Source organism: Ovis canadensis, chromosome 2, assembly GCF_042477335.2.
Source record: "Ovis canadensis isolate MfBH-ARS-UI-01 breed Bighorn chromosome 2, ARS-UI_OviCan_v2, whole genome shotgun sequence".
NCBI lineage: Eukaryota > Metazoa > Chordata > Mammalia > Artiodactyla > Bovidae > Ovis > Ovis canadensis.
This window is the reverse complement of record NC_091246.1, coordinates 166,657,988-166,680,084: the sequence shown is the minus strand read 5'-3', so window position 1 is coordinate 166,680,084 and position 22,097 is coordinate 166,657,988. Positions and strand designations below refer to the sequence as shown.

Below are 22,097 nucleotides of genomic sequence, written 5' to 3'. Positions count from 1 at the left end.
GTAATCTCTTGTGTTTTTGGGAAAGGGTGTTTACTATGACCAACATGTTCTTTTGAGAAAACTCTATAAGACTTTGCCTTGCTTCATTTTGTACTACAAGGCCAAACTTGCCTATTTTCTCTTGACTTCCTCCATTTGCATTCCTTTGATGAAAAGACCGTCCTTTTTCATTTATCTCTGGAAGATGTTGGAGGTCTTCATAGAACCCCATAAACTTCAGCTTCTTCGACAATCTTGGTTGGGGTCACAGACTTGAATTACTGTGATGTATAATGGTTTGCTTTGGAGACAAACCAAGATCATTCTGTCGTTTTTGAAACTGCAACCAAGTACTGCGCTTAGGACTCTCTTGTTGACTATGAGAGCATTTCTTCTAAGCAGTTCTTCCCCACAGTAATAGATATAATGGTCATCTGAATTAAATTTGTCTAATCCCATCCAAATTGGAAGTGGTCAAACGGAAGATAGCATGAGTGAACATCAACATATTCAGTTCAGTTAGGTTCAGTCGCTCAGTCGTGTCTGACTCTTTGCGACCCCATGAATCGTAGCACGCCAGGCCTCCCTATCCATCACCATCTCCCGGAGTTCACTCAGACTCATGTCCATCGAGTCAGTGATGCCATCCAGCCATCTAATCCTCGGTCGTCCCCTTCTCCTCCTGCCCCCAATCCCTCCCAGCATCAGAGTCTTTTCCAATGAGTCAACTCTTCGCATGAGGTGTCCAAAGTACTGGAGCTTCAGCTTTAGCATCATTCCTTGCAAAGAAATCCCAGGGCTGATCTCCTTCAGAATGGACTGGTTGGATCTCCTTGCAGTCCAAGGGACTCTCAAGAGTCTTCTCCAACACCACAGTTCAAAAGCATCCATTCTTCAGCGCTCAGCCTTCTTCACAGTCCAACTCTTACATCCATACATGACCACAGGAAAAACCATAGCCTTGACTAGATGGACCTTAGTCGGCAAAGTAATGTCTCTGCTTTTGAATTTACTGTCTAGGTTGGTCATAACTTTTCTTTTAACTTAATGGCTGCAATCACCATCTGCAGTGATTCTGGAGCCCAAAAAAATAAAGTCTGACACTGTTTCCACTGTTTCCCCATCCATTTTGCATAAAGTGATGGGATCGGATGCCATGATCTTAGTTTTCAGAATGTTGAGCTTTAAGCCAACCTTTTCGCTGTCCTCTTTCACTTTCATCAAGAGGCTTTTTAGTTCGTCATTTTCTGCCATAAGGGTGGTGTCATCTGCATATCTAAGGTTATTGATATTTCTCCTGGCAATCTTGATTCCAGCTTGTGTTTCTTCCAGTCCAGCATTTCTCATGATGTACTCTGCATATAAGTTAAATAAGCAGGGTGACAATATACAGCCTTGACATACTCCTTTTCCTATTTGGAACCAGTCTGTTGTTCCATGTCCAGTTCTAACTGCTGATTCCTGACCGGCATGCAGATTTCTCAAGAGGCAGGTTAGGTGGTCTGGTATTCCCATCTCTTTCATCAATATTTTAGAAATCAGGGAACTAAAATGGACTGGAATGGATAAACTTAACTCAGATGACCATTATATCTACTATTGTGAGCAAGAATCCGTTAGAAGAAGTGGAGCAGCCATCACAGTTAAATAAAGAGTCTGAAATGCTGTCGTTGGATGCAAGCTCAAAAAGAACGGAATCATCTCTATTCATTTCCAAGGAATATCACAGTAACCCAATTCTGTGCCCCAACCAGTAATGCTGAAGAAGCTGAAGTTGAACAGTTATATGAAGACCTACAAGACATTCTAGAAATAACACCCAAAAAAGATGTCCTTTTCATTATAGAGGACTGGAATGCAAAAGTAGGAAGATAAGAAGTACCTGGAGTAACAGGCAAGTTTAGCCTTGGAGTACAGAAGGAAGAGAGTAAAGGCTAATAGAGTTTCACCAAGTGAACGCACTGATCATGGCAACCCTCTTCCAACAACACAAGAGAGGATTCTACACTTGGACATCACCAGATGGTCAATACTGAAATCAGATTGATTATATTCTTTACAGCCAAAGATGGAGAAGCTCTATACATTCAGCAAAAAAACAAGACTGGAGTTGACTGTGCTCAGATCGTGAATTCCTCATTGCCAAATTCAGACTTAAATTGAAGAAACTAGGGAATACCACTAGACTGTTCGGTATGAGCTAAATCAAATCTCTTACGATTATGCAGTGGAAGTGAGAAATAGATTTAAGGGATCAGATCTGCTAGAGTGCCTAAAAAACTATGGACAAAGGTTCATGACATTTTATAGGAGGCAGGGATCAAGACCATCCACAAGAAAAAGAAACAAAAAAGCAAAATGGTTGTCTGAGGAGGCCTTATAAATAGCTGTGAAGAGAAGCTAAAGGCAAAGGAGAAAAGGAATGATATACCCATTTGAATGCAGAGTTCCAAAGTATAGCAAGGAGAGATGAGAAAGCCTTCTTCAGCAATCAATGCAAAGAAATAGAGGAAAACAGTAGAATGGGAAAACTAGAGATCTCTTCAAGAAAATTAGAAACATCAAGGGAACATTTCATGCAGAGATGCGCACAATAAAGGACAGAAATGATATGGACCTAACAGTCAAAAGATATTAAGAAGAGGTGGCAGGAATACACAAAAGAACTATACAAAAAAGATTTTCACTACCCAGATAATCATGATAGTGTGATTACTCACCTAGAGCAAAACATCCTGGAATGTGAAGTCAAGTGGGCCTTAGGAAGCATTACTATGAGCAAAGCTAGTGGAGGTGATGGAATGCCAGTTGAACTACTTCAAATCCTAAAAGCTGATGCTGTGAAGTTCTGCACTCAATATGCTAGCAAATCGGAAAACTCAGCAGTGGCCACAGAACTGGAAAAGTTCAGTTTTCATTCCAGTCCCAAAGAAAGACAATGCCAAAGAATGCTCAAGCTACCGCACAGTTGCCTTCATCTCACACGCTAGCAAAGTCATGCTCAAAATTCTCCAAGCCAGGCTCAACATATGTGAACCGTGAACTCTCCGATGTTCAAGCTGGATTTAGAACAGGCAGAGGAACCAGAGATCAAATTATCAATATTCATTGGATCATTTAAAAAGCAAGAGTTCCAGAAAAACATCTACTTCTGATTGAGTATGCCAACTCCTTTGATTGTGTGGATTACAAGAAACTGAAAAATTCTTTAAGAGATGGGAATACCAGATCATCTGACCAGCATCTTGAGAAATCCGTATGCAGGTCAGGAAGCAACAGTTAGAACTGGACATGGAACAACAGACTGGTTCCAAATAGGAAAAGGAGTACGCCAAGGCTGTATATTGTCACCCTGCTTATTTAACTTCTATGCAGAGTACATCATGAGAAACGCTGGGCTGGAAGAAGCACAAGCTGGAATCAAGATTGCCAGGAGAAATATCAGTAACCACAGATATGCACATGAAACCACTCTTACGGCAGGAAGCAAAGAAGAAATAAAGAGCCTCTTGGTGAAAGTGAAATAGGAGAGTGAAAAAGTTGGCTTAAAACTCGACATTCAGACAACACACATCATGGCATCCGGTCCCATCACTTCATGGTAAATAGATGGGAAAATAATGGATACAGTGAGAGACTTTATTTTATTGGGCTCCAGAATCACTCCAGATGTTGACTGAAGCCATGAAAGTAAAAGATCCTTCCTCCTTGGAAGAAAAGCAATGACCAACCTAGACTACATATTAAAAAGCAGAGACATTACTTTGCCAACAAAGGTCATCTAGTCAAAGTTATGGTTTTTCCAGTAGTCATGTATGGATGTGAGAGTTGGACTCTAAAGAAAGCTGAGCACTGAAGAATTGATGCTTTTGAACTGTGGTGTTGGAGAAGACTCTTGAGAGTCCCTTGGACTGCGAGGAGATCCAACCAGTCCATCCTAAAGGAAATCAGTCCTGAAATCCTTTGGAAGGACTGATGCTGAACTGAAACTCCAATACTCTGGCCACCCGATGCAAAGAACTGACTCATTGGAGAAGACCCTGATGCTGAGAAAGATTGAAGGTGGGAGGAGAGGGGAACAACAGAGGAGAGAATGTTAGATGGCATCACCAATTCAACAAATGTGAGTTCGAGTAAACTCCGGGAGTTGGTGATGGACAGGGAGGCCTGGCCTGCTGCAATTCATGGGGTCGCAAAGAGTCGGACCCAACTGAGCAACTGAACTTACTGACTGACAGGATTCATAGAATTTTTATGCTCCTCATTAATTGTTGTCATTGTTGTTGTTTACTTCCTAAGTCATGTCTGACCCTTTTATGACCACATGGACTGTAGCCCGCCTGGCTTCTTCTGTCCATGTGGTTTTCCAGACAAGGATACTGGAGTGGATTGCTATCCTAGGGGATCTTCCTCACCCAGGAATCAAATCTGCATCTCCTGCATTGGCAGGCAGGTTCTTTACCACTGAGCCACCAGGAAAGCTCCCTCAGTGATTGTTGTTGTTGTTATTGTTCAATCACTAAGTTGTATCCAGCTCTTTGCGACCCTGTGGTCTGCAGCACACCCGGTTTCCTTGTCCTTCACTATCTTTCAAGAGTTTGCTCAGATTCATATCCATTACATCTGTGATGCCATCCAACCATTCATCTTCCGTCGCCCCCTTCCCCTTCTTCCCTCAGTCTTTCCCTGAATGGGGGCCTTTTTCCGATGAGTTGGCTCTTCACATCAGGTGGCCAAAGTGTTGGAGCTTCAGCTTCAGCATCAGTCCTTCCAGTGAATATTCAACATTGATTTCTTTTCAGATTGACTGGTTTGATCTCCTTGTGGTCCATGGGTCTCTCAAGAGTCTTCTCTAACACCACAGTTAAAAAGCATCAATTCTTCGGTGCTCATCCTTCGTTCTGGGCCAACTTTCACATCCATACATGACCACTATACAAACAGTAGCTTTAACTATATGGAAATTTGTCAGCAAAGTGTTATCCCTGCTTTTTCAATACACTGTCTAAGTTTGTCATAGCTTTTCTTCCAAGAAGCAAGCGTCTCTTAACGGCATGGCTGCAGTCAGTATCCACAGTGATTTTAGAGCCCAAGAAAATAAAATCTGTCACTGTTTCCACACTGTTTTTACTCATTGATTATATGTCACCAGAAGTTTCTTTGTGCTTGCTGTCTTAAACCAACAATCTATGAGACAGCAAATTTGAAAATGTAGGACTAGTAGTTAAACAATTTAAACCTCTATAATAATCACAAACAGCATGGGGCAAAGGAGGTCATCCAAATGATCAGCTGCCAGAGTGGCTAAGATACAAGCATGCTTCTCAGGTCCCTAGTATAGTTATTGACTCATATGTTTCAGGTGCTCTCATCATTCCATTAATTCCAATAACTATACAGTTATTAATTTCTTAAAGTTGTAAACATGTTATTACTGCCTCTAAAATTATGATCTTCATGGAAAATTATGTGACCTTCTAGATTAGGGATCAGCAAACTCTGTTAAAGGCCAGATAGTAAACATTATAGACTTGGCTGAGCAGCACGTCCTCAACTGCTATTGGGGCATTTTGAAAGCAGTGACAGCTGATACATGAATAAATGAGCACTGTGTTTCTGCTTTATTTATGGACACTGAAATTTAAATTCCATATAATTTTCAGGTGTTGTGAATTTTTATTGTAGTGATGCTTTTTGAAGTGTTTAAAATATAAATACTATTCTTGATTGGGGGTGGGGCATGGGGGCATAGAAAAATAGGTGGCAAACCAGATTTGCTCACTGGCTGAAATTTGCCAGCCTCTGCTCTATGTTAAATCTAATGGTAAAGAAAATCAGCTCTAGTATTACATTGTCAAATTCCTCTACTACCAATTCTCTCAGGCTGTACCAAAGTGATTTGAGCTTACGCCTGATGACAAAAGATGTTTCACTTGTTCCCAGCAGCTTCTGTGTGACCCCAATAATGTTGCTTCTTTGTCCCACTTCATAATTCAGTTCAGTTCAGTCACTCAGTTGTGTCCGACTCTTTGTGACCCCATGAATCTCAGCACGCCAGGCCTCTCTGTTTATCACCAACTCCTGGAGTTCACTCAGATTCACGTCCATCGAGTCAGTGATGCCATCCAGCCATCTCATCCTCTGTCGTCCCCTTCTCCTGCCCCCAATCCCTCCCAGCATCAGAGTCTTTTCCAATGAGTCAACTCTTGGCATGAGGTGGCCAAAGTACTGGAGTTTCAGCTTTAGCATCATTCCTTCCAAAGAACACCCAGGGCTGATCTCCTTTAGAATGGACTGGTTGGATCTCCTTGCAGTCCAAGGGACTCTCAAGAGTCTTCTCCAACACCGCAGTTCAAAAGCATCAGTTCTTCGGCGCTCAGCCTTCTTCACAGTCCAACTCTCACATCCATACATTACCACTGGAAAAACCATAGCCTTGACTACACAGACCTTTGTTGCCAAAGTAATGTCTCTGCTTTTGAATATGCTATCTAGGTTGGTCATAACTTTTCTTCCAAGGAGTAAGCGTCTTTTAATTTCATGGCTGTAGTCACCATCTGCAGTGATTTTGGAGCCCCCCAAAATAAAGTCTGACACTGTTTCCACTGTTTCCCCATCTATTTGCCATGAAGTGATGGGACTGGATGCCATGATCTTTGTTTTCTGAATGTTGAGCTTTAAGCCAACTTTTTCACTCTCCTCTTTCACTTTCATCAAGAGGCTTTTGAGTTCCTCTTCACTTTCTGCCATAAGGGTGGTGTCATCTGCATATCTGAGGTTATTGATATTTCTCCTGGCAATCTTGATTCCAGCTTGTGTTTCTTCCAGTCCAGCATTTTTCATGATGTACTCTGCATAGAAGTTAAATAAGCAGGGTGACAATGTACAGCCTTGATGTACTCCTTTTCCTATTTGGCACCAGTCTGTTGTTCCATGTCCAGTTCTAAGTGTTGCTTCCTGACCTGCATATAGGTTTCTCAAGAGATAGGTCAGGTGGTTTGGTATTCGCATCTCTCTCAGAATTTTCCGCAGTTTATTGTGATCCACAGAGTGAAAAGCTTTGGCATAGTCAATAAAGCAGAAATTGATGTTTTTCTGGAACTCTCTTGCTTTTTCCATGATCCAGTGGATGTTGGCAATTTGATCTCTGGTTCCTCTGCCTTTACTAAAACCAGCTTGAACATCAGGAAGTTCACGGTTCATGTATTGCTAAAGCCTGGCTTGGAGAATTTTGAGCATTAGTTTACTAGCTTGTGAGATGAGTGCAATTGTGCAGTACTTTGAGCATTCTTTGGCATTGCCTTTCTTTGGGATTGGAATGAAAACTGACCTTTTCCAGTCCTGTGGCCACTGCTGAGTTTTCCAAATTTGCTGGCATATTGAGTGCAGCACTTTCACAGCACCATCTTTCAGGATTTGAAATAGCTCAACTGGAATGCCATCCACTAGCTTTGTTCGTAGTGATGCTTCCTAAGGCCCTGTTGACTTCACATTCCAGGATGTCTGGCTCTAGATGAGTGATCACACCATCATGATTATCTGGGTCGTGAAGATCTTTTTTGCACAGTTCTTCTGTGTATTCTTGCCACCTCTTCCAAATATTTTCTGCTTCTGTTAGGTCCATACCATTTCTGTCCTTTATTGAGCCCATCTTTGCATGAAATGTTCCCTTGGTATCTCTAATTTTCTTGAAGAGATCTCTAGTCTTTCCCATTCTGTTGTTTTCCTCTATTTCTTTGCATTGATTGCTGAAGAAGGCTTTCTTATCTCTTCTTGGTATTCTCTGGAATTCTGCATTCAGATGTTTATATCTTTCCCTTTCTCCTTTGGTTTTCGCTTCTCTTCTTTTCACAGCTGTTTGTAAGGCCTCCCCAGACAGCCATTTTGCTTTTTTGCATTTCTTTTCCATGGGGGTCCCACTTTACAAGTACCTCACAAAAGTAAATAAAAGGAAATGTCAACACTGCCCACTGTGAAACTAATTGTCTTTTGTTAAGATGATGTTCAGTTTAGTTGCTCAGTCTCGTCCGACTCTTTGCGACCCCATGGACTGCAGCACGCCAGGCTTCCCTGTCCGTCTCCTGGAGCCTACTCAAACTCATGTCCATCACTTCAGTGATACCATCCAACCATTTCATCCTCTCTTGTCTCCTTCTCATCCCGCCTTCAATCTTTCCCAGCATCGGGGTCTTTTCCATTGAATCAGTTCTCCACATCAGGTGGCCAAAGTATTGGAGCTTCAGCATCAGTCCTTCCAATGAATATTCAGGACTGATTTACTTTAGGATGGACTGGTTGGATCTCCTTGCAGTCCAAGGGACTCTCAAGAGTCTTCCCCAACACCATAGTTCAGAAACATCAATAATGGAAACAAAAGCTAGGAAACTTGGAAACCAGGCTGTAGTTGCTTCTTGTTGTTTAGTCACTAAGTCACATCTAGCTCCTTTGTGACCCCATGGACGATAGCCCACCAGCCTTCTCTGTGCAAGAGATTTTCCAGGCAAGAATACTGGAGTGGGTTGCTGTTCTCATCTCCCGGGGATCTCGCTGACCCAGGGATTGAACCTGTGTCTCCTGCATAGACAGATGGATTCGTTACCACCAAACCACCAGAGATGCCCCTCCTGCTTGGTTCTGTGATGTGTGCAAAGCTTAGTCACTCAGTCATGTCTGAGTCTTTGTGACCCCATGGACTGTAGCCCACCAGGCTCCTCTGTCCATGGGCTTTTCCAGGCAAGAATACTGGAGTAGGTATGCATTCCCTTCTCCAAAGGATCTTCCCAACCCAAGGATTGAACACAGATCTCCTGTTTTGCAGGCAGATTCTTTACTGTATGAGCCACCAGGGAAGCCCATGGTTGGTTCTACCACTCACAAAGTTCTGAAGTTTCTCAACCTTCTGAGGCTCCATTTTCTTTCCTGCTCCTCTGTAAGAAGTATTGAGAGGCTCCGTTATGGTGGTCAATATGAAATCACTGGTAAAGTAAAAAGTGTATAACATTGCCTTTGTGTTGATGGTTGTACTCTATTGTTTACTCATACATATGATATCTTGCAGAATTTCCTATATATGATGATGTATTTCCTTTGAATATTAGATATAGATTAAAGATCGCTGATAAACTTTCACAGGCATTTTACCTTTATACTTCCACACTTTTAAGCTACTCTCATCTCCTTACTCTATAGATGTATCAAATTCATTACTAGTAGTTCTGTGAAATTTTAAAATTATATCTCTCATATTCTTTCTTATTCCTTTATGAGGGCAGAGACTTTGTTTCATCCCTGTTGTATCTTAAGTATCTAAAACAATATCTGGAATAGATTTGAGTCTCATAAATAATTTGAGTGAATCAAAAATAATCCCATATGTTAATTTGCCTTTAATTATCAAAAGGAATATAGAAAGCTCATTAAATACATTATAATCAAAATGTATTTAAATACAGAAAATATGTAGTTTTCCAAAGGAAATCTACTTTTGCATTTTTAATAAAATATAGATCTATCCACAGATCCTTTAGGGTCCATGAGCCCTAGGTTTTTTTGTTGTTGTTTGTTTGTTTGTTTGTTTTTTGCCATATATTGACATGAATCCACCACGGGTGTACATGCGTTCCCAAACATGAACCCCCCTCCCACCTCCCTCCCCATAACATCTCTCTGGGTCATCACCATGCACCAGCCCCAAGCGTGCTGTTTCCTGCATCAGACATAGACTGGCGATTCGATTCTTACATGATAGTATACATGTTTCAATGCCATTCTCCCAAATCATCCCACCCTCTCCCTCTCCCTCTGAGTCCAAAAGTCCGTTATATACATCTGTGTCTCTTTTGCTGTCTTGCATACAGGGTCGTCATTGCCATCTTTCTAAATTCCATATATATGTGTTAGTATACTGTATTGGTGTTTTTCTTTCTGGCTTACTTCACTCTGTATAATCGGCTCCAGTTTCATCCATCTCATCAGAACTGATTCAAATGAATTCTTTTTAATGGCTGAGTAATACTCCATTGTGTATATGTACCACAGCTTTCTTATCCATTCATCTGCTGATGGACATCTAGGTTGTTTCCATGTCCTGGCTATTATAAACAGTGCTGCAGTGAACATTGGGGTACATGTGTCTCTTTCAGTTCTGGTTTCCTCGGTGTGTATGCCCAGCGGTGGGATTGCTGGGTCATATGGCAGTTCTATTTGCAATTTTTTAAGAAATCTCCACACTGTTCTCCATAGTGGCTGTACTAGTTTGCATTCCCACCAACAGTGTAGGAGGGTTCCCTTTTCTCCACACCCTCTCCAGCATTTATTGCTTGCAGATTTTTGGATCGCAGCCGTTCTGACTGGTGTGAAGTGGTACCTCATTGTGGTTTTGATTTGCATTTCTCTGATAATGAGTGATGTTGAGCATCTTTTTCATGTGTTTGTTAGCCATCCGTATGTCTTCTTTGGAGAAATGTCTATTTAGTTCTTTGGCCCATTTTTTGATTGGGTCATTTATTTTTCTGGAATTGAGCTGCATAAGTTGCTTGTATATTTTTGAGATTACTTGTTTGTCAGTTGCTTCATTTGCTATTATTTTCTCCCATTCAGAAGGCTGTCTTTTCACCTTGCCTATATTTTCCTTTGTTGTGCAGAAGCTTTTAATTTTAATTAGATCCCATTTTGTTTATTTTTGCTTTTATTTCCATTATTCTGGGAGGTGGGTCATAGAGGATCCTGCTGTGATTTATGTCGGAGAGTGTTTTGCCTATGTTCTCCTCTAGGAGTTTTATAGTTTCTGGTCTTACATTTAGATCTTCCATCCATTTTGAGTTTATTTTTGTGTGTGGTGTTAGAAAGTGATCTAGTTTCATTCTTTTACAAGTGGTTGACCAGTTTTCCCAGCACCACTTGTTAAAGAGATTGTCTTTACTCCATTGTATATTCTTGCCTCCTTTGTCAAAGATAAGGTGTCCATATGTGTGTGGATTTATCTCTGGGCTTTCTATTTTGTTCCATTGATCTATATGTCTGTCTTTGTGCCAGTACCATACTGTCTTGATGACTGTGGCTTTGTAGTACAGCCTGAAGTCAGGCAAGTTGATTCCTCTAGTTCCATTCTTCTTTCTCAAGATTGCTTTGGCTATTTGAGTTTTTTTGTATTTCCATACAAATCTTGAAATTATTTGCTCTAGTTCTGTGAAAAATATCGCTGGAAGCTTGATAGGGATTGCGTTGAATTTGTAAATTGCTTTGGGTAGTATACTCATTTTCACTATATTGATTCTTCCGATCCATGAACATGGTATATTTCTCCATCTATTAGTGTCCTCTTTGATTTCTTTCATCAGTGTTTTATAGTTTTCTATATATAGGTCTTTAGTTTCTTTAGGTAGATGTATTCCTAAGTAATTTATTCTTTTCATTGCAATGGTGAATGGAATTGTTTCCTTAATTTCTTTTTCTACTTTCTCATTATTAGTGTATAGGAATGGAAGGGATTTCTGAGTGTTGATTTTATATCCTGCAACTTTACTATATTCATTGATGAGCTCTAGTAATTTTCTGGTGGAGTCTTTAGGGTTTTCCATGTAGAGGATCATGTCATCTGCAAACAGTGAGAGTTTTACTTCTTCTTTTCCAATTTGGATTCCTTTTATTTCTTTTTCTGCTCTGGCTGCTGTGGCCAAAACTTCCAGAACTATGTTGAATAGTAGCGGTGAAAGTGGGCACCCTTGTCTTGTTCCTGACTTTCGGGGAAATGCTTTCAATTTTTCACCATTGAGGATAATGTTTGCTGTGGGTTTGTCATATATAGCTTTTATTATGTTGAGGTATGTTCCTTCTATTCCTGCTTTCTGGAGAGTGTTTGTCATAAATGGATGTTGAATTTTGTCAAAGGCCTTCTCTGCATCTATTGAGATAATCATACGGCTTTTATTTCAATGTGTTAATGTGGTGAATTCCATTGATTGATTTGCGGATATTGAAGAATCCTTGCATTCCTGGGATAAAGCCCACTTGGTCATGGTGTATGATCTTTTTAATGTATTGTTGAATTCTGATTGCTAGAATTTTGTTGAGGATTTTTGCATCTATGTTCATCAGTGATATTGGCCTGTAGTTTTCTTTTTTTGTGACATCTTTGTCAGGTTTTGGTATTAGGGTGATGGTGACCTCATAGAATGAGTTTGGAAGTTTACCTTCGTCTGCAATTTTCTGGAAGAGTTTGAGGAGGATAGGTGTTAGCTCTTCTCGAAACTTTTGGTAGAATTCAGCTGTGAAGCCGTCTGGACATGGGCTTTTGTTTGCTAGAAGATTTCTGATTACAGTTTCAATTTCCGTGCTTGTGATGGGTCTGTTAAGATTTTCTATTTCTTCCTGGTTCAATTTTGGAAAGTTGTACTTTACTAAGAATTTGTCCATTTCTTCCACATTGTCCATTTTATTGGCATATAATTGCTGATAGTAGTCTCTTATGATCCTTTGTATTTCTGTTTCGTCTGTTGTGGTCTTTCAATTTTCATTTCTAATTTTATTGATTTGATTTTTCTCTCTTTGCTTCTTGATGAGTCTGGCTAATGGTTTGTCAATTTTATTTATCCTTTCCTAGAACCAGCTTTTGGCTTTGTTGATTTTTGCTATGGTCTCTTTTGTTTCTTTTGCATTGATTTCTGCCCTAATTTTTAAGATTTCTTTCATTCTACTAACTCTGGGGTTCTCCAGTTCTTCCTTTTCTAGTTGCTTTAGGTGTAGAGTTAGGTTATTTATTTGACGTTTTTCTTGTTTCTTGAGGTATGCCTGTATTGCTATGAACTTTCCTCTTAGCACTGCTTTTATAGTGTCCCACAGGTTTTGGGTTGCTGTGCTTTAATTTTCATTAGTTGCTATGCATATTTTGATTTCTTTTTTGATTTCTTCTGTGATTTGTTGGTTATTCAGAAGTGTGTTGTTCAACCTCCATATGTTGGAATTTTTCATAGTTTTTCTCCTGTAATTGAGATCTAATCTTAATGCATTATGGTCAGAAAAGATGCTTGGAATGATTTCGGTTTTTTTGAATTTATCAAGTTTAGATTTATGGCCCAGGATGTGATCTATCCTGGAGAAGGTTCCATGAGCACTTGAGAAAAAGGTGAAATTCATTGTTTTGGGGTGAAATGTCCTATAGATATCAATTAGGTCTAACTGGTCTAATGTATCATTTGAAGTTTGTGTTTCTTTGTTAATTTTCTGTTTAGTTGATCTGTCCATAGGTGTGAGTGGGGTATTAAAGTCTCCCACTATTATTGTGTTATTGTTAATTTCCCCTTTCATACTTGTTAGCATTTGTCTTACATATTGCAGTGGTCCTATATTGGGTGCATATATATTTATAATTGTTATATCTTCTTCTTGGATTGATCCTTTGATCATTATGTAGTGGCCTTCTTTGTCTCTTTTCACAGCCTGTGTTTTAAAGTCTATTTTATCAGATATGAGTATTGCCACTCCTGCTTTCTTTTGGTCTCTATTTGCGTGGAATATCTTTTTCCAGCCCTTCACTTTCAGTCCGTATGTGTCCCTTGTTTTGAGGTGGGTCTCTTGTAAGCAGCATATAGAGGGGTCTTGTTTTTGTATCCATTCGGCCAGTCTTTGCCTTTTGGTTGGGGCATTCAACCCTTTTATGTTTAAGGTAATTATTGATAAGTATGATCCCATTACCATTTACTTTATTGTTTTGGGTTCGGGTTTATACACCCTTTTTGTGTTTCCTGTCTAGAGAATATCCTTTAGAATTTGTTGGAGAGCTGGTTTGGTGGTGCTGAATTCTCTCAGCTTTTGCTTCTCCGTAAAGCTTTTGATTTCTCCTTCGTATTTGAATGAGATCCTTGCTGGGTACAGTAATCTGGGCTGTAGGTTATTTTCTTTCATCACTTTAAATATGTCTTGCCATTCCCTCCTGGCCTGAAGAGTTTCTATTGAAAGATCAGCTGTTATCCTTATGGGAATCCCCTTGTGTGTTATTTGTTGTTTTTCCCTTGCTGCTTTTAACATTTGTTCTTTGTGTTTGATCTTTGTTAATTTGATTAATATGTGTCTTGGGGTGTTTCGCCTTGGGTTTATCCTATTTGGAACTCTCTGTGTTTCTTGGACTTGGGTGATTATTTCCTTCCCCATTTTAGGGAAGTTTTCAACTATTATCTCCTCAAGGATTTTCTCATGGTCTTTCTTTTTGTCTTCTTCCTCTGGGACTCCTATAATTCGAATGTTGGAGCTTTTCATATTGTCCTGGAGGTCTCTGAGATTGTCCTCATTTCTTTTAATTCGTTTTTCTTTTTTCCTCTCTGATTCATTTATTTCTACCATTCTATCTTCTATTTCACTAATCCTATCTTCTGCCTCCGTTATTCTACTATTTGTTGCCTCCAGAGTGTTTCTGATCTCATTTATTGCGTTATTCATTATATATTGACTCTTTTTTATTTCTTCTAGGTCCTTGTTAAACCTTTCTTGCATCTTCTCAATCCTTGTCTCTAAGCTATTTATCTGTGATTCCATTTTGATTTCAAGATTTTGGATCATTTTCACTATCAATATTCGGATTTCTTTCTCAGGTAGATTCCCTATCTCTTTCTCTTTTGTTTGGTTTGGTGGGCATTTCTCCTGTTCCTTAACCTGCTGAGTATTTCTCTGTCTCTTCATCTTGGTTATATTGCTGTGTTTGGGGTGGCCTTCTTATATTCTGGTAATTTGTGTAGTTCTCTTTATTATGGAGCTTCCTCACTGTGGGTGGGGTTGTATCAGTGGCTTGTCAAGGTTTCCTGGTTAGGGAGGCTTGTGTTGGAGTTCTGGTGGGTGGAGCTGGGTTTCTTCTCTCTGGAGTGCAGTGGAGTGACCAGTAATGGGTTATGAGACGTCAAAGGTTTTGAAGTAACTTTGAGCTGCCTGTGTATTGAAGCTCAGGGGTGTGTTCCTGTGTTGCTGGAGAGTTTGCGTGGTATGTCTTGTTCTGGAACTTGTTGATCCTTGGGTGGAGCTTGGTTTCAGTGTAGGTATGGAGGCATTTGATGAGCTCCTATTGCTCAGTGTTCCCTGAATTCAGGAGTTCTCTGATGTTTTCAGGCTTTGGACTTAAGCCTCCTGCTTCTGATTTTCAGTTTTATTTTTGCAGTAGCCTCTAGACTTCTCCATCTATACAGCACCAATGATAAAACATCTAGGTTAAAGATGAGAAGTTTCTCCACATTGAGGGACACCCAGAGAGGTTCACTCCCAGCACGTCAGGAGGAGTTCTGACTCAGCCACCCCCGATTTGCTCTGGAGCTTCTTATGGGGCCAGGGATTGGGGGCGGGGGCATGGGCGGGGGCACAAAACTTCTCAGGAGTGATGGGTGTCTCCTTCCATGTCTAGATGTTAAAGCAGTTCAAGGGGATGGATCATCTCTGGTCTTCAGGGCAAAGAAATGACTCTTTGCAGTACAATTTTCCTTAATTCAAATCCCAGCTATCTCTTATCAGCTCTATGACATCAGGAAAGTCGCTTAACTGTGTGCTTGTTTCCTGATCTTTAAAAACAGCAGGGCTTTTAAATCTGGAGCCTCATCAATAGTGCAAAAGGGGTCTGGGACTCCTTAGGAGGGAGCTTGAAGAGAGTGGGCTTAGAGCTAATGGGAAAAAGCTGCTGCTGACAGGTCCAAAATCCCTGGAGTCACTTCAATCTAAACAGCAGGTTAGCCACACTGGGCTCTTGAGATGGGAGTCAGAGGCAGCTCCAGTTCCATCTCCAGAACCTGTCGTGGTAACCTACCCTCCTCAAGGAAGTAAAACCACAGGTGAACAGAATTTAACTATAACTCGAGCCCTAGTTTTTAAACTATGGAAGACTATTTAACTTGTATCAGCAGGCACACAATCAACAACTATGATTGTGAAATTACTTCAAGAGGATAAAAACAAAATGCAAGCTTTATTCAGTCTTTTTAATAAGCCCTTCCTCTGCACTTTTAAGTTATAACAAAAAGAACAGTGGATTTTTAAACTTTATTTTGGTTAAATTTCTTTTGGTTGCAACAAGAAAAACAGTTTGGCAAACTTATTTTAAAAGTGCATTTGTGGGAATGCAAACTAGTACAGCCACTATGGAGAACAGTGTGGAGATTTCTTAAAAAATTGCAAATAGAACTACCTTATGACCCAGCAATCCCACTGCTGGGCATACACACCAAGGAAACCAGAACTGAAAGAGACACATGTACCCCAATGTTCATTGCAGCACTGTTTATAATAGCCAGGACATGGAAACAACCTAGATGTCCATCAGCAGATGAATGGATAAGAAAGCTGTGGTACATATACACAATGGAGTATTACTCAGCCATTAAAAAGAATTCATTTGAATCAGTTCTGATGAGATGGATGAAACTGGAGCCGATTATACAGAGTGAAGTAAGCCAGAAAGAAAAACACCAATACAGTATACTAACACATATATATGGAATTTAGAAAGATGGCAATGACGACCCTGTATGCAAGACAGCAAAAGAGACACAGATGTATATAACGGACTTTTGGACTCAGAGGGAGAGGGAGAGGGTAGGATGATTTGGGAGAATGGCATTGAAACATGTATACTATCATGTAAGAATCGAATCGCCAGTCTTTGTCTGACGCAGGATATAGCATGCTTGGGGCTGGTGCACGGTGATGACCCAGAGAGATGTTATGGGGAGGGAGGTGGGAGGGGGGTTCAAGTTTGGGAACGCATGTGCACCCGTGGTGGATTCATATCAATGTAATGCAAAACCAATACAGTATTGTAAAGTAAAATAAAGTAAAAATTAAAAAATAAAATGAAAATAAAAATCTCTAGAATTTGCTTGCCCCTGAAGCTTTAACAAAAAAAAGGGGGGGGAGGGGGGCATTTGCCTGAGAAGATACTAAAGTATCATGCATTTGACAGGAAGAAAAGGAACAAGGGTAGCTCTGGGGATTTCATCTTTCCCTAGAGTAGAGCACTTGATCAGGGCTCCCACTCACACATCCAAATTTCAGGCTACTAAAATAGAAATTCAGTTTGGATCACTGATGCATGCCTGAAAAGGTCAGCCAAAGTCAGAGAGTAGAATCATTCAGTAGAGCTATCAGTACTGAAAGCCACTGTTTAGTGCCAGGGTGATTTGAAAAGCTACATCATGAGATGTGTAGTCTTATTAATCTGACTTCAGAAAGCACATTTATTTTATATCTATTAATGTCTCAAAATGAAATATTGTACTGAAAGCTGCAGGACATCTTTGTGCACTGACAATTAGATAAATTTACAATTATGGATTTTAATGTGCCAAATCACCCACTGCCATATTAATTAATGGCTTAATATCTCATGATACAGCAAATTTAATGCAGTGGCAAAATAGCATAGAGACTTAAGAGTCTCTGAACTAGACCTTTGAACTAGACTTGCATGGCTTTATATCCAGCCACTTTATTGGCTTTGAAAGTTTGGACAAATTGATCTCTGACTCTCATTTTTGCTGTCTATAAAGAGGAAGTTTATCAGTGAGCTTTTGTTGCAGTACAAACCACCACAAAAATCTCACTGGCGTGCCACAATAAGCATTTAGTTCTTGCTAAGAAATCTGTGGGTAGGAGGAGTAGATCTGATCCAGACTGGACTCAACCAGATGTGGGTTCAAGTGGAAGATGCATCTGGGTCTGTGCCTCATGTCTCATCTTCCTTGGACTTGTAGCTACCTGAAACATTTTTTCCTCAGAGACTAAGGCAAGATAGCAAGGAAGAAACCAAGTTGCTAAAGCATACATATTTCAAGGCTCTGCTTGTGTGTTGTCTGCTGTTACCCCATTTGGTCAAAGCAAGGCATGTTGCCAGTTCCAAACTCAAAGAGCAGAGAGGTATATATGCACCTCCTATGGTCATGTGGTGGGGAAAGGGAGGAGTAATCCAGGCTACCAGAGGGGGTTGATATTGGTATCTAGCTAGTACAGGTGTTTTAAGTTTAATAATATACTGTAAGAACTTAGAATAATACCTGGTACACAGTAAATGCTAAATAAATATTTGTTATTATTAGGCATACTCTTCAGCAGAAACTTACACAAAAGTTAAGTATTCTGTATCTGTGACATAAAGTGGTTATTTGACAAGTGTGTCACTTCATTTGAGTTAAACATACATGCTTAAATTTAAGTAAAAACTAGTTTCTGTTTTTTAATTGTAGGTTAGATAAACAAGATTATATGTCTTTGAGACAATCCAGTCAACTTCTGGGATAGAGTGATTACTGCCTCAGTTATTTAACTGTTAGTAAAATCGTGAAACTACTAAAGATTGAGTTCTGCCCTCTCATTTTAGAGATACTGTGTTGGGTCAAGAATGGTGAAACATCTAATCAAAGAGATAAAGGTAGATAGATGGAAGACCGATGGTTGAGTGATAGATTAAGTAGTTAAATAGAAAATGGGAACACAAAGAAGCACCTAGATTTCTAGAATTCTGTTGAGCTCAGGTGTTGTTTCCTGTAGTTTTATCTAAATGCTGTTTATCATATTTTTTTCTTTCAATGAACTATACAAGAAAAAATCATTTTAAAGAGTCTTTCAAAATAATTTTTTCAACTTTTCCTTCAATTGAGAAGAATATTGTTATTATAGAATAGGGTTTATTTATAATGTTAACAATAAAAACTAATCTTTACAGAAGATTACTTACCATTTCATCTAATATTTTTGAGTACTTATCTGTTAGCTGCTGGGCATACAGCAGGAAAAAAAAATTAGTCTTGTAAGCTTACATTACTTAAAGGAGACAGGCAATAAAGAAAGAAATATATATTATATTCCACAATTCTTTACCTGCAATTCTAAAATCTAAAAGCTCTGAAACAAAGTTTTGGCAACTCATATAAAGATAAAATCTGACCTAATATTAACTTGTTTAGTAGTAAAACTGATAAGAACTATTTGTTGTCTTTCTATAAATATCACTTAGAATATATGTTTTGCTTTTAAAGATATTGACATTTTATTTCAGAGTGCTCAGAGTTGGGAGAGAGAGTGCATAATTATGGTACGTTTACCATATTACCTATAAAAACTCAATACTTAATTCCAAGACCCATCTGGTCCCTTAGGGAGTATGTTGGGTTGTATAATATCTAGAAAGTACTCTGCCTGGAACTGAAGCATGTATGGGTATAGTAAACGAGGGTCAGTAGGGAGAGGGGTGAGTGATGGAGGGTGGGAAAGTTGTTTAGCTAGTAATAAAAGAAGACCTCTCTGGGTGGTGACATTTGAGTAAATTCTTGAAATGTGTGGTGTTGCTGTCAGAGAAAAGAATCTTTCAGTCATTGGGAACAGGCATGTGGCTATGTGGAGAAGTGTTCCAGTCTGATAAAGGACCAGGGTCAAAGACCTCAACTGAAAGTGTGCTTAGCATATTCAAGGAAGAATGAGATCAACTAGGATGTAGGACGCCCGACAAGGAGAAGTGTGTTAGGATAAGTATCAGAGGGCACCCAATCATTTAAGGCAATGTAATCCTTTGGATTTTATCATGGATGCTCTAGGATATCTTAGAAGGATTTTGACTAAGAGTGTCTAAAATCCAATTTTCTTTTTAAAAATATTGGTCTATTGGGCTGTAGATAATAAAAGGACCTTCTTTTGCTCTGTGGTTAATAGATTGTTATAGTATCAAAGATGAGAAAAAATAAATGATCATAACTAGATGAAACAGAAATTAAATGGTAACTGGTCATTTTAAACCAAATAATCCTGATTGTACTTTAATTTTAAAATATCTTAGATATCCATTGAGTATATACTGTACTTGAATTAATAACCTAAATATTATTTAACTATGATGTTTTTTCTTTCTAGATTTTTCTCTCATTATTAGGGCTGAGAAATTTAGCTTGATCATGATAATACTATTCTCAATGTTCCTCCCTCTTCCAGAGAGTTTTCTGTTCTGCCTACTGGGAGACAACTAGAGGAAAGAGCCCTAAACTTGAAATGATGAGAATTAGTTTCTTGTGTTGGCCCTGCCACCAGTTGATTGTAAAAATGGTTGAGCTGTTTAACTGGTCTGGATTTCAGTTTCTTATCCTGAAATATACGGGGATTGAGTCATCTGATATAGCTCTGTCTTACCTGGAGTTATATATTTAGCAAATCCTGTGTGTAAGACTAAAACTCTCATTAAGAATCTCCAAATGTTCTTAAATATAAATCTAAAGAAATGTAGAATAACTGGCTATCTGTCCAAAATTTATGCTTATTTCCTTTTTAACAGGACCAGGGAAATAAATACAAGAAGACAAGAACACAGAATATTAGAAGTGTAATCCTGCTCTAATTTCATCAAACACAAAGGAATGACTACCTTGACAGATGGCCGCAGAGGATGTCAACAACTTTTTGGAGGCAAGTAATGAAATATATCTGCTATGAGTTTTATATTATTAAGTATATAAAAACAAATATAATTATGTTTTAGAAAAAATAAAAAGTATTTTTAATACTTTTTCTATCATAACTATTTCTCCCTTCCTTTTTTTTCCCCTGAGCTCTATTTCATGTATAAAATTATTGTAAGCTGCTTTTACCCTAACCTGGAGTACTATATAGTATATAGGACTCATTATATCCCTAAGTACAAAAACAAATAATAGCAATTAAGTACCCATGTTTGAATACAGGGCTCTTTACATCTCTCTTGGACACATATATAACTACAAATACTAAAGTTATTCATGAAGTTAGAATTATTTTCTATTTATTTTAAAAGTATCTTTGCCAACAAAGGTCCATTTAGTCAAGGCTATGGTTTTTCCAGTGGTCATGTATGGATGTGAGAGTTGGACTGTGAAGAAGGCTGAGCGCCAAAGAATTGATGCTTTTGAACTGTGGTGTTGGAGAAGACTCTTGAGAGTCCCTTGGACTGCAAGGAGATCCAACCAGTCCATTCTGAAGGAGATCAGCCCTGGGTGTTCTTTGGAAGGAATGATGCTAAAGCTGAAACTCCAGTACTTTGGCCACCTCATGCGAAGAGTTGACTCACTGGAAAAGACTCTGATGCTGGGAGGGACTGAGGGCAGGAGGAAGAGGGGACGACAGAGGATGAGATGGCCGGATGGCATCACTGACTCGATGGATGTGAGTTTGGGTGAACTCCGGGAGATGGTGATGGACAGGGAGATCTGGCGTGCTACAATTCATGGGATCGCAAAGAGTCGGATGCGACTGAACTGATAGAGGACTTCCCTGGTGGCTCAGAGGATAAAGTGTCTGCCTGCAATGCGGGAGACCCGGGTTTGGTCCCGACCCGGGTCAGGAAGATCCCTTGGAGAAGGAAATGACAACCCACTCTAGTACTCTTGCCTGGAAAATCCCATGGACTGAGAAGCCTGGTTGGTAGGCTACAGTCCGTGAGGTCGCAAAGAGTCAGACACGACTGGGCCACTTCACTTTCATTTTATACCATACATAATTTTTTGAAATTTCTGCATTTCCTGCTTATTTTAAACAACTATTCTAAAGTGCTCTAAAATCTTGAGATGTCATCCCTTTACATCCCTGTTGTTGTTTAGTCACTCAGTCGTGTCTGACTCTTTGTGACCCAGTGGACTGCAGCACACCAGGCTTCCCTCTCCTTCACCATCTCCCAGAGCTTGCTCAAACTCATGTCCATTGAGTCTGTGATGCCTTCTAGCCATCTTGTCCTCTGTCTTCCCCTTCTCCTCCTGCCTTCAATCTTTCTGAGCATCAGCATCTTTTCTAATGTTTTGGCTCTTCAAATCAGGTAACCAAAGTATTGGAGCTTCAGCTTCAGCATCAGTCCTTCCAATGAATATTCAGAGTTGATTTCCTTTAGGATGGACTGATTTGATCTCCTTGCCGTCCAAAGGACTCTCAAGAGTCCTCTCCAACACCACAGTTCAAAAGCATCAATTCTTTGGCATTCAGCCTTCTTTACCATCTGACTCTAACATCCATACAGGATTACTGGAAAAACCATAGCTTTGACTGTACGGACCTTTGTTGGCGAGGTAATGCCTTTGCTTTTTAAAATACTGGCTAGGTTTGTCATAGCTTTTCTTCCAAGGAATAAGCATCTTTTAATTTTA

At 39.5% G+C, this 22,097-nt stretch overlaps 1 protein-coding gene across 3 annotated transcripts in view; it reads left to right on the top strand.

The window, feature by feature from the left end:
- The window catches only part of MBD5 (methyl-CpG binding domain protein 5), a 477,029-nt gene that overhangs the window by 201,666 nt on the left and 253,266 nt on the right, over positions 1-22,097 (top strand). For all 3 annotated transcript variants that reach the window (XR_011254548.1, XM_069577616.1, XM_069577617.1), the window contains exon 3: positions 20,264-20,394. The gene's annotated coding sequence lies outside the window, so the exon portion shown is untranslated. The remainder of the gene's footprint in view (positions 1-20,263; positions 20,395-22,097) is intronic.